This window comes from Pelodiscus sinensis, chromosome 17 (assembly GCF_049634645.1).
Source record: "Pelodiscus sinensis isolate JC-2024 chromosome 17, ASM4963464v1, whole genome shotgun sequence".
NCBI lineage: Eukaryota > Metazoa > Chordata > Testudines > Trionychidae > Pelodiscus > Pelodiscus sinensis.
In genome coordinates, this window is record NC_134727.1 from 9,261,181 (window position 1) to 9,276,257 (window position 15,077).

A 15,077-nucleotide genomic window follows, 5' to 3' on the forward strand; every position below is an offset into this window, starting at 1 on the left:
CAGAGACTCTGGCATACTCTCTTCAGTAAGCTTTACATGAGCGCAAGTTTCTTCTCACTCACACGGCCTCTTTGCAGACTGAGAGTTCGAGTAATACTCTTAACCTAGCAGGAACTACTTCTGATATGAATTTGTGATCTATAAAACAGTCAAAAGTAATGGATATACCAGATCGTAAACAAATTGTAAATTACATAAAATGGATTAATTTAAAAATTATATAGCAGTTTTAGTTTTCATGTCCCTCTCCTGGCTTTTGTATTTAAAACACCCAGTAAAGGTAAGTTGGAGATGGTATAGAAAAATTAAAGCTAATAGAGATCCTAGGGCAGTGGTTCCCCAACTTTTTGGCATCATGCCCCCTTTTTGATATTTAAGAGACCCTCACCCCTCCCGCCCCAAAATGGAAAAAAAAACCCCAAAAGAACTGACCAGGGCCAAAGGAACTCACCAGGCTGAAAAACATTCATGGCTCCTTTAATTCCCAGGACCAGTGTAAAAAAAGTGGGGGGGGGGAGGGGAAGGTTTTTTGTTTGTTTTTTGGTCAACAAAAGTTGCCCTTTTAAGAACAGAACAGGCATTGCCCTTTTAAGGCAGCCATTTTGAAGTCTGCCTGGGATGCTCCATCCTCCCCCTGCTCCAGCTAGCCCGAGTTGCCCATGTTCCAACAGATGCCCGAGCCAGGAAAAACGGAAAATATCGGACATTTCACATGGTATTTTCTGAATTTTTTTACTGGACGGACTGAGCTCTTTCTAGGGGAGGGGATTGACGGGGGGAAGGGGAGAGGGCTGGGTCGCCTCGCGCCTCCTCCCTGGAATTTTTTCATGCCCCCCCAGGAGGGGTTTGGGAACCTATGTCCTAGAGGATCTCCCCACCCCCACCCCCATATAACACTTTTCTTGGTACTTCTGTGTAGCTGTCGTGTGTCATAACTCAAAACAGAAGAAGTAGGCTTGATGCAGAATTGACTGGATCAGGTGCTCTAGTCTGTATTATGTAGGAGGTGCACTAGTTCTTATGGATTTCTGAACTTAAGGGATATGTCTATATTGCACATTAAGCCTGGACTCTAACTCAGGTAAAAGCACAAGCTCTTCTTCCATGCTCACGCAAATCAGCCAGACTCTAATCAGCATGCACTCAGCACCTGGCTCCTAGGACCCTGCTGCATGGTGAGTGAGAACCCAAATCCAGCTGCAGATTGGGTCCAGGACTTGTCATTTGGCAGCAGTGGACATAGCCCTGAGTCAGAACAGCTGTGCAGTGCTGTATGGACTCATTAGAACAGATTAGAAACCTGTTTCCAGCAACTGTAAATCCAGGTTTCCAATACAATTTAGACACTTAAGCACAGACTTGCAAATAGTGCATTGAGGAGCCTGAATCCTACAGACCCAGGTTTACAATGCAGGATGGACATAATTAAAATCTACACATCTCTGTAATGTTTTAAATACAAATGTCATTATTAAAAGTAGGATTCCCAGCCTGGCAGCAGCATTGAAAATAAGATCACAAAACCCACTATTCACCATCCTAAGATTCCAAAACGTATTTTGAGGTACTTCTGTTAACCAACAAGAGCATTTGGTAGTATAGAAAGGTACCAAGATACCTACCCTGCCCACAGCCGTCACTCCCCAAATACTTGCAGCCCTGATTCGTCACTTTTGGCTCAGTTTTACGCTGGTACTATGGGGCTGTATTTTCTGTTCACTACGCTTGCCAACCCCGCTCTTTCTTCTGCAGTTGGATCATGGGTTCTTCTCCTACCTGTACTGCATCAGGAGGGGGACTGCCACCAGCTCTTTCTGCAGCCAGATGTGAGTTGAGGGGAGGGAGGCTGGGACTGGACACTGCAGCCAGATAGGGACTGGAGGCCTTGTTGGCAAGGGTTCATTTTAAATAAAGTAAAATATGTCCAACTCAAAAAGGTTTCAACATTGTCTTTATTTATGGCAAGGGTGAGGAACCTGTTTTGGGTCAGGGGCCACTGACCCACAAAAAAAAAACAGTTGGGGACCACACAAGTGAGAAGGAAAAGAAGCCCTTCCAAAAACCTCCAACCCTCACAGTGAGAGTCAACAGTGCACCCTTGTAACCAAGAAGGCTAATGGCATATTAGGTTGCAGAAGATCAGTGCTACTGCAGTTGATATTCCGGGGTTTGAATTAGCATGTCTAGTGAAGACCCACTAAATCAAACTCAGAGAGTGCCCCATCAGTGCTGGTATTCCTGCTCTCACGTGGAGTAAGGGAAGCTTCCATTGGCCTCCCGCTGTGTGGACAGTGAAGAAATGCAATTTAAGATATGTTGACTACCACTACGTTATTAATGTAGTAGGAATTGCGTATCTTAAATAGACCTTCCACCGCAATGTAGACCAGGCTCTAGAGATTTATGTACACATATCTTTGTGGGTACAATCACGTCTTGCACAATTGTATCAAATCCTTTGGACATACAAAAATGCACACACACCTTTTAAAAATTGGTTTTTATTTACAAGAGACATTCTAGCTCAAAGTAGTATTTTCAGGACCTAAGTCCTGAAATCATATAAACTGTCAACAATTAAAAAATACACAGAATATGCCAACAACCTGCTCTAACCACAGACCTGTCAGAGCCTGCTTTCAAAGTGCTTATATTTCACACACATGTACAACTGCCACCAAGAGATACGCACATTTTTACTCCTCCCGTAAAAAAAGTATTCAGAAAAAAAGACACCATGTGAAATTTGTTAGGCATTGAACTGTTTATTATCCCTACATTGCTATATACACTAGATTAAAAAAGAAGAAACAGTGAGAGAAAAGAGAAAGAAGAAAAAGAAAAAAAAGAAAAGCAAGCCTCCTAATAATTAAAAACATTTCCCACTGAAAGCTACATTGGAAAGCACAATAAGAATTGTTCTCTTTCCTGAGCTATTTCATCTACCAGACATAAAATACGTTGATATAAAAGGGTGACAATAGCATCATCCATTCAGTCTGGGTCCAAAATAACAGCTGTCAGTCATATCCTTGGCTCCCTCAGTCACTGGAGTATATTGAAAGCAAGCTGTCTCCAGGATAAGGGCTCCTAAGAGATCAGGCGTCTCTGCATTCCCCGCAGCTGAAAAGCAAGTTTGTTGCTCACTAGATCTATCAGCCCTTTGACTTCCTTCCTTCACTGACTAATATAAACATATTGCTTAAGTGAATGATTAACACTCTCCATAAAGAAATTCAATTAAACACTTGGAACCTCTATTTAGAGCATCCATGGAGGCTCCTAAACATTCATGCAATTAGTTAATAATTAAGATCTGGTGAGACACAAAACTGGCAAAAGCCACTGCCCGCTTCTTTAACCCTTCCTTTCTATCTTTTCTTTAAGCATGCCTCAGCTCTGCTGAATAATGTCTCCTTCAAATAGCCATAATATTGTCCATAATACACAGTTAAAATAATCCTTTTTGTCCATCAATCTGGTGATATATTCCTCATCTTTGCATATTTCCCTGGCTTCCTCTTTACACAAAATATCAAATTTAAATGTATTGCTTTCACTTTAGAAGCCCTATGCAGCCCACAAGATGTAGACAGTTTTTAAGAATTAAATGAGTTAATTTCACACACTATTTCTGCCTCTGAGTCCCTTGCCATTTTTGAGTTCTTGATCGTATCATTTTTTTAAAAATTTCTCAGGCTATTACTCTGAAAAATAACTATGCACACAGTACCACCTGGTCACATAGCAGAAACAAAATGCTCTCAAATACACAAAAATAAAACCACCTTAAAAACAGATTAACCACACCTACATCTTCAGTGACAGAAATCTACGGGGTACTTGAAAGAATAGTAGGTTTAAAAATGTTAGATGTCAGTCGGGCTTTTAAAATGGCAGTGACACTAATTATGTCTTTACACTTAATGTGTGTCATCCTAACAGCTGGCACTTTTTGTAGCTTAGAGTGATACTTGTTTATCCTCTACTTCCTCTTCCTTATGCACTTAGTAAAAACAGTCATTACTAGTCTTGTGTTTGATACAGTTTTCACTGCTAGAGCACCCCTCAATACAAGGCATTCACTGATTACATTGATATTGTGGCTATGCAGCTACAGCTCCGTGGACCAAATTCAGTGTGATGTAAATTAGGCACAATTCCACTGAAATCTTGTAATTGTTCTGGGGCTTATTTTGAGGCTACATGATGTCAATAGTTACAAAACAATGTTATTTTATTCTTCACAGAAACACTGAGTATTTTATTTAGTTATCATCATAATGAGATGAACACCTTCACACCTAAGAAGAAAGCTGTATTCAGACTGGTGATTTGCCAGCACAAGAATTAAAGGTACCTAATTTTCTGTAATAAACCAAGATCCTTTCTTAGTGGTTAATATTTTTTTTATGAAACAGTGTGACATTTGAAAACTTTTAATTATGACTGTCACATAACTGCAGTTAACTCATGTGACTAAAAATTAATCTCAATTAAAAATTAACTCTGATTAATACAATAGAATACCACAATTTATTATATATTTCTACATTTAAAAATATCCATGCATACAGTACTGCCTGATGTCTATTACAACATAAAATATAAAGTGCTCACAATTTTATTATTACAAATATTTGCACTGTAAAAATGATAAAGTATCAGGTGAATGGAAGAATATGAGCACTGTATCATGGAAGTGTAAATGTAGACATTTTGTTACATAACCACACTTTAAAACAAAATAATGTAAAACTGTAGAGCCTACAAGTCCACTTAGTCCTAATTCTTGTTCAGTCAGTTGCTAAGGCAAACAAATTTGTTTACATTTTCAGGAAATATCTCTGCCCACTTCCTGTTTATAATATTAGCAGAAAGTGAGCACAGACATTCACATGGCATTCACATGTAGCTAGCATTGCAAGGTATTTATGTGCCACAATATACTAAACATTTGTACATTCCTTCATGCTTCAGCCACCATTCCAAAGGACATGCTTCCATGCTGATACTTGTTAAAAAAATAATATGTTAAATTTGTGACTGGTTTCCTTGGGGAGAATTGTATGTCTCTGGTTCTGTTTTAACCTGATTCTCCCATATATTTCTTCATGCTATTACAGTCTTGGACAATGAACCAGACCATGTTGTTTTTAAGAACACTTTCACTGCAGATTTGACAAAACGCTAAGAAGGTACCAAAGAGAAATTTCTACAGCACTTTCCACAAGGACTAAGAATCTGAAGTGTTGTCCAAAATATAAAAGTGAACAGGTGAGGAACCAGGTGAGGGATCAGGTCTAGATGTTTTAAAAGAGCAACATTCTGATGAGGAAGCTACGGAACTTGAATAACCAAAAAAGAAAATCAATCATTTTTGGTGGCATCTGATGAAAAAGAATGTGCATTGGTCCACTCTGCTTTGAATCATTATCAAGCAGAACCAGTCATCAGCATGGATGCATGTCCTCTGGAATGGTGGTAGATGCATGATGGGATATAAAAATATTTAGCGCCCCTGGCATGTAAATTCACATTAAAAGAACATTAAAAAATGTATGTAAGGGAATGAGAAAAAATACTACAGTTTGTAATTATAGAAGTCAACAGGAAAGCTCGCTGAAATACTTAGATACAGATGAGTTGAAGAATAGTTTATCATCAGTATGATGGCTACTTACTGCAAATCTCTGGGAGGGAGAGATTAATGTGCAATAAAGAAGAAAACAACACCCATCCTCATTTAAACTGTGACAGCAGCCAAAAGAGACCATACCAATTATATCATCTCTCACATGTCCATATCACAGACTTTTGTCATCTGTTATGCAGAGTAATAATCAAGCAACATAAAGCCACAGTTAGACATAGCAGAAATCTTCATTCTGTATGCTTTCTAAAAAGAATGGTGATAAATAGCTAACATTGCTAACCTAGCAAAAGCCACCTTTTCTCCAAAGTGGTCACTGCCAAGTGATTACACCATTATATTTTATTAGATATAAGAGACTTATGGCCACAATGAAAGGCACAGCTTGCCAGCTAAAATACCATTAATTGCAAAACCTTCTGAGATGTCTCTGTTCTTTAGGATTTGTAAAGCACTCACAGAACCTCCCCCCAACAAATCATGTTCATTCTGGATACACGTACTTGATGTTTATACTCAGCTGCCTCACCTAAAACAAAGACTAAGGCTAATATTTTCTACAGACAAAAAAACTAAGTGGCGTTCACTTCCATTTAGCCCATTCAAAACTATTTGCATTAGTCTGAACTTGATGCAGAGGGATGATGATTTATTGTTGTCAAATATTTTGCATTATCTCTATTTAAATACTCCACAGAATTCAGAACATAGAATCATCGAATCTAGAACTGGAAAGGACCTCGAGAGGTTATCAACTCCAGTCTCCTGCTCTCATGGTAGGACCAAGCACCATCTAGCTCATCCCTGATAGATGGCTATCTAACCCGCTCTTAAATATCTCCAGTGATGGAGATTCCACTAACTCCCTAGGCAATTTATTGCAGTGTTTAACCACCCTGACACTTAGAGAAGTTTTTCCTAATGTCCAACCTAAACCTCCCCTGCTGCCATTTAATCCCATTGCTTCTTTTCCTATCAGAGGTCAAGGAGAATTTTTTTCTCCCTCCTACTTGTAACACACTTTTAGGTTCTTGAAAGCTGCTCTTATGTTCCTTCTCAGTCTTAGAATCTAGAATCATAAGGCTGGAAGAGACCTCAGGAGGTCATCGAGTCCAGTGTTTCTCCCTTTTTTTATAAAGTACCCCTTTACAAAAATTATAAGTACACCCATTATCTATACTTTTCAGACACACCATTTTTTTCTACACATTTGTTTAAACAACTTAATTGTAGCCAGGTGGGCAATGAAATTTTTGGGTGTAAAAAGTAGAAAAATAATAAAAGTGCTCTAAAACTTAAAACAAAAATTCAGTTTTCTCCAAATTTCAGTTGTGCTGACATATCCCTCAGATTTCTCTCGAGTACCCCTAAGGGTACTTGAACCACTGGTGGAGAAACACTGATTTGTCCAGCCCACCAACCCTAACTAAATCATCCCAGCCAAGACTTCGTCAAGCCGAGACTTAAAAACCTGTAGGGATAGAGATTCTACCACCTCCATAGGTAACCCATTCCAGTGCTTCAGCACCCTCCTAATAAAATAGTTTTTCCTAATGTTTAATCTAGACCTCCTGCGACTTGAGACCATTGCTCCTTGTTCTGCCATCTGTCACTACTGAGAACAGCCTCTCTCCATCCTCTTTGGAACATCCCTTCAGGAAGTTGAAGGCTGCTATCAAATCCGCCCTCACTCTTCTTTTCTGCAGACTAAACAAGCCCAACTCCCTCAGCCTCTCCTCGTATGTCATGTGCTCCAGCCCTCTAATCATTCTGGTTGCTCTCCGCTGGACCCTCTCCAATGTGTCCACATCCTTTCTCTAGTGAGGCATCCAGATGGGATACAGTACTCCAGAGATGCCTCATAGATCCCAGAACTGGATTCAATACTCTTCTTGAGGCCTAATCAGCACTGAGTACTGGGGCTCATCTAGACTACGCTGAAGTGTTAAAAGAGGATATGCAAATTCAGTGTGAATTTGCATATCTTCTTTCGATCTCACTTTTGAAAGAGGAGCTTTTGAAACTGAAAGTAGTTTGGATGTAGCTTTTTCGGCGAACCCTCCCCCCTTTTTCGAAAAGTCGCTTTTCCTCAAAAAAATGAGGTTTATGCGGCTTTTCAAAAAAGGTGGGGACTCTCCTTGGATACCAGGGGGCACTCACAAGCAGGGCGTAGTCCTTTATAGCATCCAAGAATGATGTTTGCTTTTTTTACAACAGTGTCACTGTACAATATAGACTCAACTGTAGACTCATATTTAACTGTGGCCCACTATGACCCCTAAATCTCTCTCAGCAGTACTCCTTCCTGGACAGTCACTTCCCATTTTGTATGTGTGAAACTGATTGTTCCTTTCTAAGTGGAGTACTTCACATTCGTCCTTATTGAAGTTCATTCCATTTACCTAGTCCTCCTATTCACCTCAGACTATTTCTCTAGTTTATCCAGATCATTTTGAATAATGACCCTATCATGCTACGTACTTGCAACCCCTCCCAGCTTGGTATCATCTGCAAACATACACAGCAACAGTGGTGGAAAGTACAGAATTTACTAGAACAACCAAACAAAGAGTGAGTATTTTGGTATATGGGCCAAATTAAAAAAAAACACATCTGTTTACATTCGATTTGAAACAAATTTTGATTTTATCAAATTGATTTTTTTAGGCAACTCAAAAATTTTCAGTTGACATGAATCTTATTTTTCATTTCATTTTGAATAGATTTAAACATTCATTCAGCTATATCCCAATCCACCTCCCATGTTTTTTTTTGATTTGTCCATTTTGGGTGTTTTTCACTTTGTTTCTTTTTGTCAAATTTTAAACTCGAAATACTGTTTTCAAACATAACAAATTAAACACTTCAAAATGGTTAAAAAAACATACAAACTCATTCCCCCATCCTACAAACTGAAAATATTCACCAATGTCAGGTGAATCCACTCTTTGGTTAAAAAAACCAAACAAACCAAACACCACGACAGACTTTTGAAACAGTCACCAGGCTTTGCTTCAGGGGCGCAACCCAACTCTCTCATTTCCCAGGCTGGCATGGATCTCTCAGTGTGTGGCCTTGAAGCTGCTCCACTTTATATAAATACCTGAATAATCACTGGAGCTCAGACTGGAGTCTAGGTTTTCCCATTCTGCAGGTGAACATCCTAACCACCAGACTGCAGCGTCATTCTCTCTCTCACTCCCTCACCAACCCAATGAATCCACAGCTCCCAGAATCAGGCCTTTGATGCACAAGTACTGTAGGTAGTACTGCTCCCTTTGAGTCAGTGCTGTTATTGTAACTACTGCTGGAATAACTCCTCATTAGACGATATGCAAAACAATTACTTTATTTTTTAATATTAATTCCCTGAATTCAAGTTTGATAAATTACATTATTTGTTTCTCAAACTTTCCTTAGATTTTCACTTGAATATTTTTGTCTTCATTTACAGTCTTAAACCAGCTAGCTCTTTGTCTAGTGCTTAGAACACTTATGTCACAAAAGATAATCAGTGATGGGCAATGTGTGAAGTATTTTCAGATTGTTTTGAATGAAAGTCTTTGTAAAAATGTAAATTATTATCCACAAATAGGCAGCCACAGAGTATATTTTCCTTACAGTCAATCATACCACAGACTGAATTTTTAAAATGACTGGGGTGCACAGCAATGGTCTCCATACTCTCACCAAAATAATCAAGCTTTGCACTTGTATTGCACTGGAATGGTCTGCATATTAAGTGGCAACAAGTATAATGTGCTCCAATTTTTTGTCTGCTTTGTGGCACATCTTAATAAAGAGACAGAGTCACAGCATGAATTTACAAACCAACTGCTCTACCATTCGTGACCATGTGTTCCATAGTATAAGGTTTCATTGTTACTCAAATTGGCTTAAAGGCTACAAGAGGGACTTTTATTGAAAATGCAAACCCCAGGATCCTTGTTTATGGGTACTAGAATACAGGTATTATTCAATTACCTAAGCAGAAATCAATCTAGCCTAGTTCATGGAGCAAATTCTGTTTTTAAAAACCATCACTTACAACTAATAAAATAACACAGTAACACCAAATGCTATAGGATAAATATGTATCAGATAAAATGTTGTTGTGAGAGTTATCTAATATTGCCTAAAAGATCAAGGTATAACAAGGGCTTCTGGAATATTTTACAGCAGCAGAGGGAGACCTGCTAGTCTCAAATCTAAGACTAATTTTCAGATAATTAAAATTTCTCCAAATTAATTTAAAATGCTTGTGAGTGGTGATACGTTGCCTTTTACCTTTTAGGAGATATTCACATCTGAGGATGCCAGAATGCATTATAAACACAGTTTTGTGGTGAAAACAAGTCAATGTGAATTTCTTAGTGGATGCAGCTGTCATATTCCGAACCTAGGCAATGGATGACACTGATCACCCTTTTGTTCCTAAATTTATCAGGAAATTAACAATTTTAATAAGGTCTTTCTAAATTCTTTAATCAGAAATTGTATCAATTCATACTTTGATTAGCAGGACATAATTGGGAGCAACAAATCCACAAGGACTTCTTTCCCTTCGCTCATCACCATCATAGCTTGTGCATAAAAGTAGTTTTTAAATTTCAATTTTATCTCGTCTTACTTCTATGTTAACTGCACATACCACAGTAACAGAGCAGGATCATTCACACAACATTGATTTGTTTTATCAACAAAACTGCCTTAGGCCTCCCCAAGTTGTATAGAAAATGCAAGAAGATGCCATAACACCATTCAAAATCTGGCAAACTGCACTGGAGGAGTCCTAGATTACTTTGCTGATGGCAACATGCACACTTTTACCCGGGCCTCCCTCCCTCTTTTAATTGGTTTAAGCTACCTCATACCATCACAACTGTCTTAGGTATATGGAAACAGAAGACTACATTGACCACTTCATCTATCCCAAACGTGCACCCTTAACAGTGAGAAACATCCTTGCAAATGAGAGGTTTTAGATCACCATATAAAATGGAAACTTCTGGTTTGACAACAAGCAAGTAGTGAAATGGTTAACAATACTAGCAGTTTAGTAGTTGCCCATAATCTGAGACCTTTAAGGTTGGATGGCCTGTATAAAGTCAGTCTTCATTTCTTAAGGAAAACCAAATCCTGTAAATTTAGTGTTCTTAATAGTCCCGGATGGCTTTGCTGCAAACTTCTGCCTTAATGGCTTTGCTTGACTTCTGACACTCTCAAATTGATGCTTTCACTAAGGACCCCAGTACTGATGTTGTGTTCGCTAAGGAGAAAGAGCTTCTGTGGACTGGGCTCTCAGGACCATTGCATGAATAAGCTGATGGGCTGAAGAGTCAGTATTTAAAAAGCCTTCTCCCAATAGTCTTGTCACAGTCTTCACTAGTCACGAGCTTTCCTCTCCAAACATCTGACATAAAATTTATCTTTATTTCATGCAGAGACTCTTCAACCTTATACAGATTCAGTCTTCCAAATACATAGACAAATACATAGAAAAATAAATGGTACAGGAACGAGAGTGGGCTGGTACATGCTTTGATTAAGAGTATGAAAAGCACTCTTTTTTACGAGAGATGTAGTGTCACATTTCAATATGGAAAAAAAAAGCAGGGGAAGGTGGAAGATGTTCAGAGAGAGAAAAGGTCAGAGACTGTGCACCATGTTACCCTTTTTTAAATACTTTATTATTGTCAAACACTACTATCCTTCAATTTTAAAAAGACCTTATAAAAGTGAATAGTCAAAATATATTTCAAGATATAGTTATTGTCAGTATGGCTTCGTATTTTAAAGAGGGAAAACAATGCTTTAATTATAGAATAAAGGTTTTTGGATACTAGAACATACATTTTCAGAATGAAAAGTTGGATTCAGAGAATTCTGCAGAAACCCATGAGCTGACTAAATCCTCACAACTCACTGATTCACACATTATTGTGGAATAAGAAAATTTGAAGACATATTGCTAGGAAGATGGAAAAATGTAAAATGAGTTCACTTTATTAATGCATTCATTAGCTTCTTAAATCTACAGTGAGGGTAGGAATGTAGAGGAGTCCCTCTTGTTAAATGTTTACAATTCAAGCTTCATTTGTCATTACAGAGTTCTCCTTTATGAAATTTAGGATTTTAATTGTCTTTTCCAGAATGAGCATAGGCACTCTCTCTGACAACATAATCAAATTACACAATTTTATGTTGGCTTTACTCCATTAAACTAACTTTAATGTAAATGTTGCTAACTACATTTGTTTTATGAGTAAAATTAAGTCAAGAAAGAAAAGTGTTTCAAGTTGCTGTAGAATAAGCAATGAAAGTGATAAAGAATGCTATTTAACTTTGCAGTATTTGTAAAAACAAGGCCAGTTACCAGTCTCAGGTTGTGACTCTGCTCTGGAAGGTCATAGTGATAATAAACGCATGCCCAATACTTTGGTTAAGTATCTCTACGCATGCCCAATACTTTGGTTAAGTATCTCTGCGCAGAATCATGTCTTTGTCATAAACGTCAGTAGGGAAGTTTCACTTTTGTTCTTGTCAGTAAAGGAGACCCAACGCTGGTAGAAGGTCATCGGATGTGATTCTGCCTTTTGCATCAACTAACATCACACCGGCGCTACCCCACATTTTGGATCACAGGGGTGTCAATAGTAGTGCACATCAAAGGGCACACCAAAGTGCACTGTAACTCCCCTATGTGAATGCTAGAAATGCAAACTAGAAGGTTCTTAGCTCACGTGACTATCATCCTGTTGAGGGGCTACAGAAGGGAACTACAGTACAGCACTTATTCCTATTCAGGCCTCCATAGTAAAACCTGTGGGGAAGTGCAGACAGAGTCAGTTTCATGTGCTGGGCCACATTCTTCATCTAGTAACCCTTGTGAAGAGCCACTGAATCTATGTGTCCTCCCGTGCCCTGATCAGCTCCCCCAACTCACTCCATGTTGCCTCTCCATACTTGTGCCACATGCTACCTTGCATTCTGTTCTGCACTCTGACTCAGTGATTCCCAATTGTTCTCAAGGCAGAAGCCCCCTTACCTTCCTTCTGTTTGCTTATCCGACAGCAAGGGGAAGTGGGGGATTAACAAAATGGGAAGCGGGAGATTAACAAAATGGAATAAGAAACCACAGAAATCCTGATGCCTGTATAAAGCTTGGGTGGATGTCAGTCTCATTGCTCAGGCATGGCCAGCTGAGGCTGGTTCTTAGTTTTCTTTCTCAGCACTTTTGCTATTTCAGAAGGGAACTTAATGCAAAAATGCAATGTAAAAACTGTGCACTGTATATGCAAGGATGAAACATAGCACTTTACTGAGACTCTGATTTCTAAAGTACATATGTAAAAGAATCAAAAGCAACGTCTAAAAGCTTTTGGTTTTTAATTGTATTTACCTGAGCAATTATCTTATGAGTTAAAGCTAGCCAAAACACAGACATATACATAAGTCAGTTCCCCCTGTTTCCAAATGTCTACTTTGGTTTTGGAATGTTTAAAACAAAACAAAAACCAACACAGCAGAGGGACATTCACTTTCCTTTTCGGACCATCACATATCCCCGCACAAAAGATATTCGAGAAAGGAAAATATGTATATTTACAAAGCTTAAACAGTTACTGAAAAAAAAAACCACTTGGTCAAATGTAATAGCTGCTAAACTGGCAACACATTCAGCTTTGAAAGGATTTTTTTCAAGTATGTATTGCACACACACAAAAAATCACTTAGCAAGGAGGTACGTCACATTAGCTATACACTACATTGCATTATCCATCAGAATAGCAACAGTCCTGCACCATCGAACAGTCCTAAACAGCAGTAATTAACTACAACTGTGAAATAAGACAGCCTAGATCAAGCTACTTAATGATCTCAAATGATTAAGCCAGGACACCAGGTAACACAATAATTAACAAGTACATATCTGTCTTCAAACAAGATGGGTATAATTTAAATCATCAGAGAAAAGGAACTCATGATCAGACTCTACATCCTTTACTTGCCTTAGCCTCCATCTTCCTTGCCTCCTTCCTACTTCAAAACTAATGCTGTTGCTTCTATTAAAGCTGGGGATGGGGGAAGGAAATTTTGGTTGGAACTCTTTGGCAGACTTGGCAAATTGTTCATTTTTTAACTGTTCATTAAAAAACAACACCAAAATATCCCCTGAAATAAAAACAATTATTTCAACATGTTCAAAACAAGTGTTTCAATTTTTGTTTAAAGATAACGTTTAAAATGTTTGTTCAATGTTACAAATACTGAAAATGCTTAAAATAATCAGAACTGAACAAAATATTCATTTTTGTAAAAACCAAATATCTAATCCAATGCAGTATTTAAAAAAATTCAGATAAATGAGATATCAGATATTTGCCCTTCTCTTATAGCCAGCCTTTAGAAAGTAGAAGGCTCAGTAGATTTTAGGTCCATTATCAACACTGCTTCCAGACATGTGGTCCTTTTGTGTGTGGGGGGGAGGGGAGGGAAGAGAATAGGCGAGCTGACAGTCCTGTTGGACCTCTAAGCAACATGTGTGTGGGGGGAGAGGGGGGAAGAACTGCTTTGTGCTCCTGGGAGGGACAGGGCCTCAGGAGCAAGGGGCAAGGCCATCTCTTGGGACGCTGAAGCACACTGCATGGAGTTGTGGCAGCTTAAAGGGCTTGGGAGAGAACAATAAAGAACTTCCCACTCCAACATCCATGCCATCATTTTCAGGGTTGGGGGGTTTCAACTTCTCTCTTTACAGCCACACCAGCAGGAGAAAAATAGGACACAGTGAAGGACTACAAAGCCAGTTTACAGCCAGGGAAGAAAAAAACAGGATCTGGAAAAATGCCTAGAGAGAAGACTGATGTATTAAATGCTAGCTGAATGAAGCTTCGAACTGTGAGGAAGAAAAGGCTGCTTCTTTGTTTCCTCAGGTAAAACAGGATTTTTCACATTCATTGTTAATAAGCAAGATTGCATCAAATAAATAATTATCATAATTTTCTCCTCTTAATGGAAACAATCTGCAGGACCCTGAAGTTTGGCTAACCACACAGGTTGGAAAAGGGGAACAATATAATAAGATCTACTCATTGTCTGGCTATACCGAAAGGCAGACAGGACGTGGGTTTAAACAGGCCATAATATTATTAGATGTCTAGGATTACCCAGCAGATAAAAGTGTACAGTGCATGTAACTCCGTGTTTTTTCCATAATTATCTAGAGGCTTTTACCAGCTTCCCCTCTTAACCTTCTAGGGACATGTTTACACCAGGAAATAATTTTGAAATAAGTACAATTGAAATAATAACTCCAGAAATAACAAAATCAAAATAACATGTCCAACTACAAGGCAGCATCAAAATAGCTCAGATTTTGAAATGGTGCATCCATGCTGATTGGAGCCTGCCTCAGACTTAGAGC

At 38.6% G+C, this 15,077-nt stretch overlaps 1 protein-coding gene across 3 annotated transcripts in view; it reads right to left on the reverse strand.

Annotated features, from left to right (window-relative positions):
* Positions 1–15,077, reverse strand: part of TENM2 (teneurin transmembrane protein 2) — a 1,107,817-nt gene that overhangs the window by 808,624 nt on the left and 284,116 nt on the right. The window lies entirely within an intron of this gene.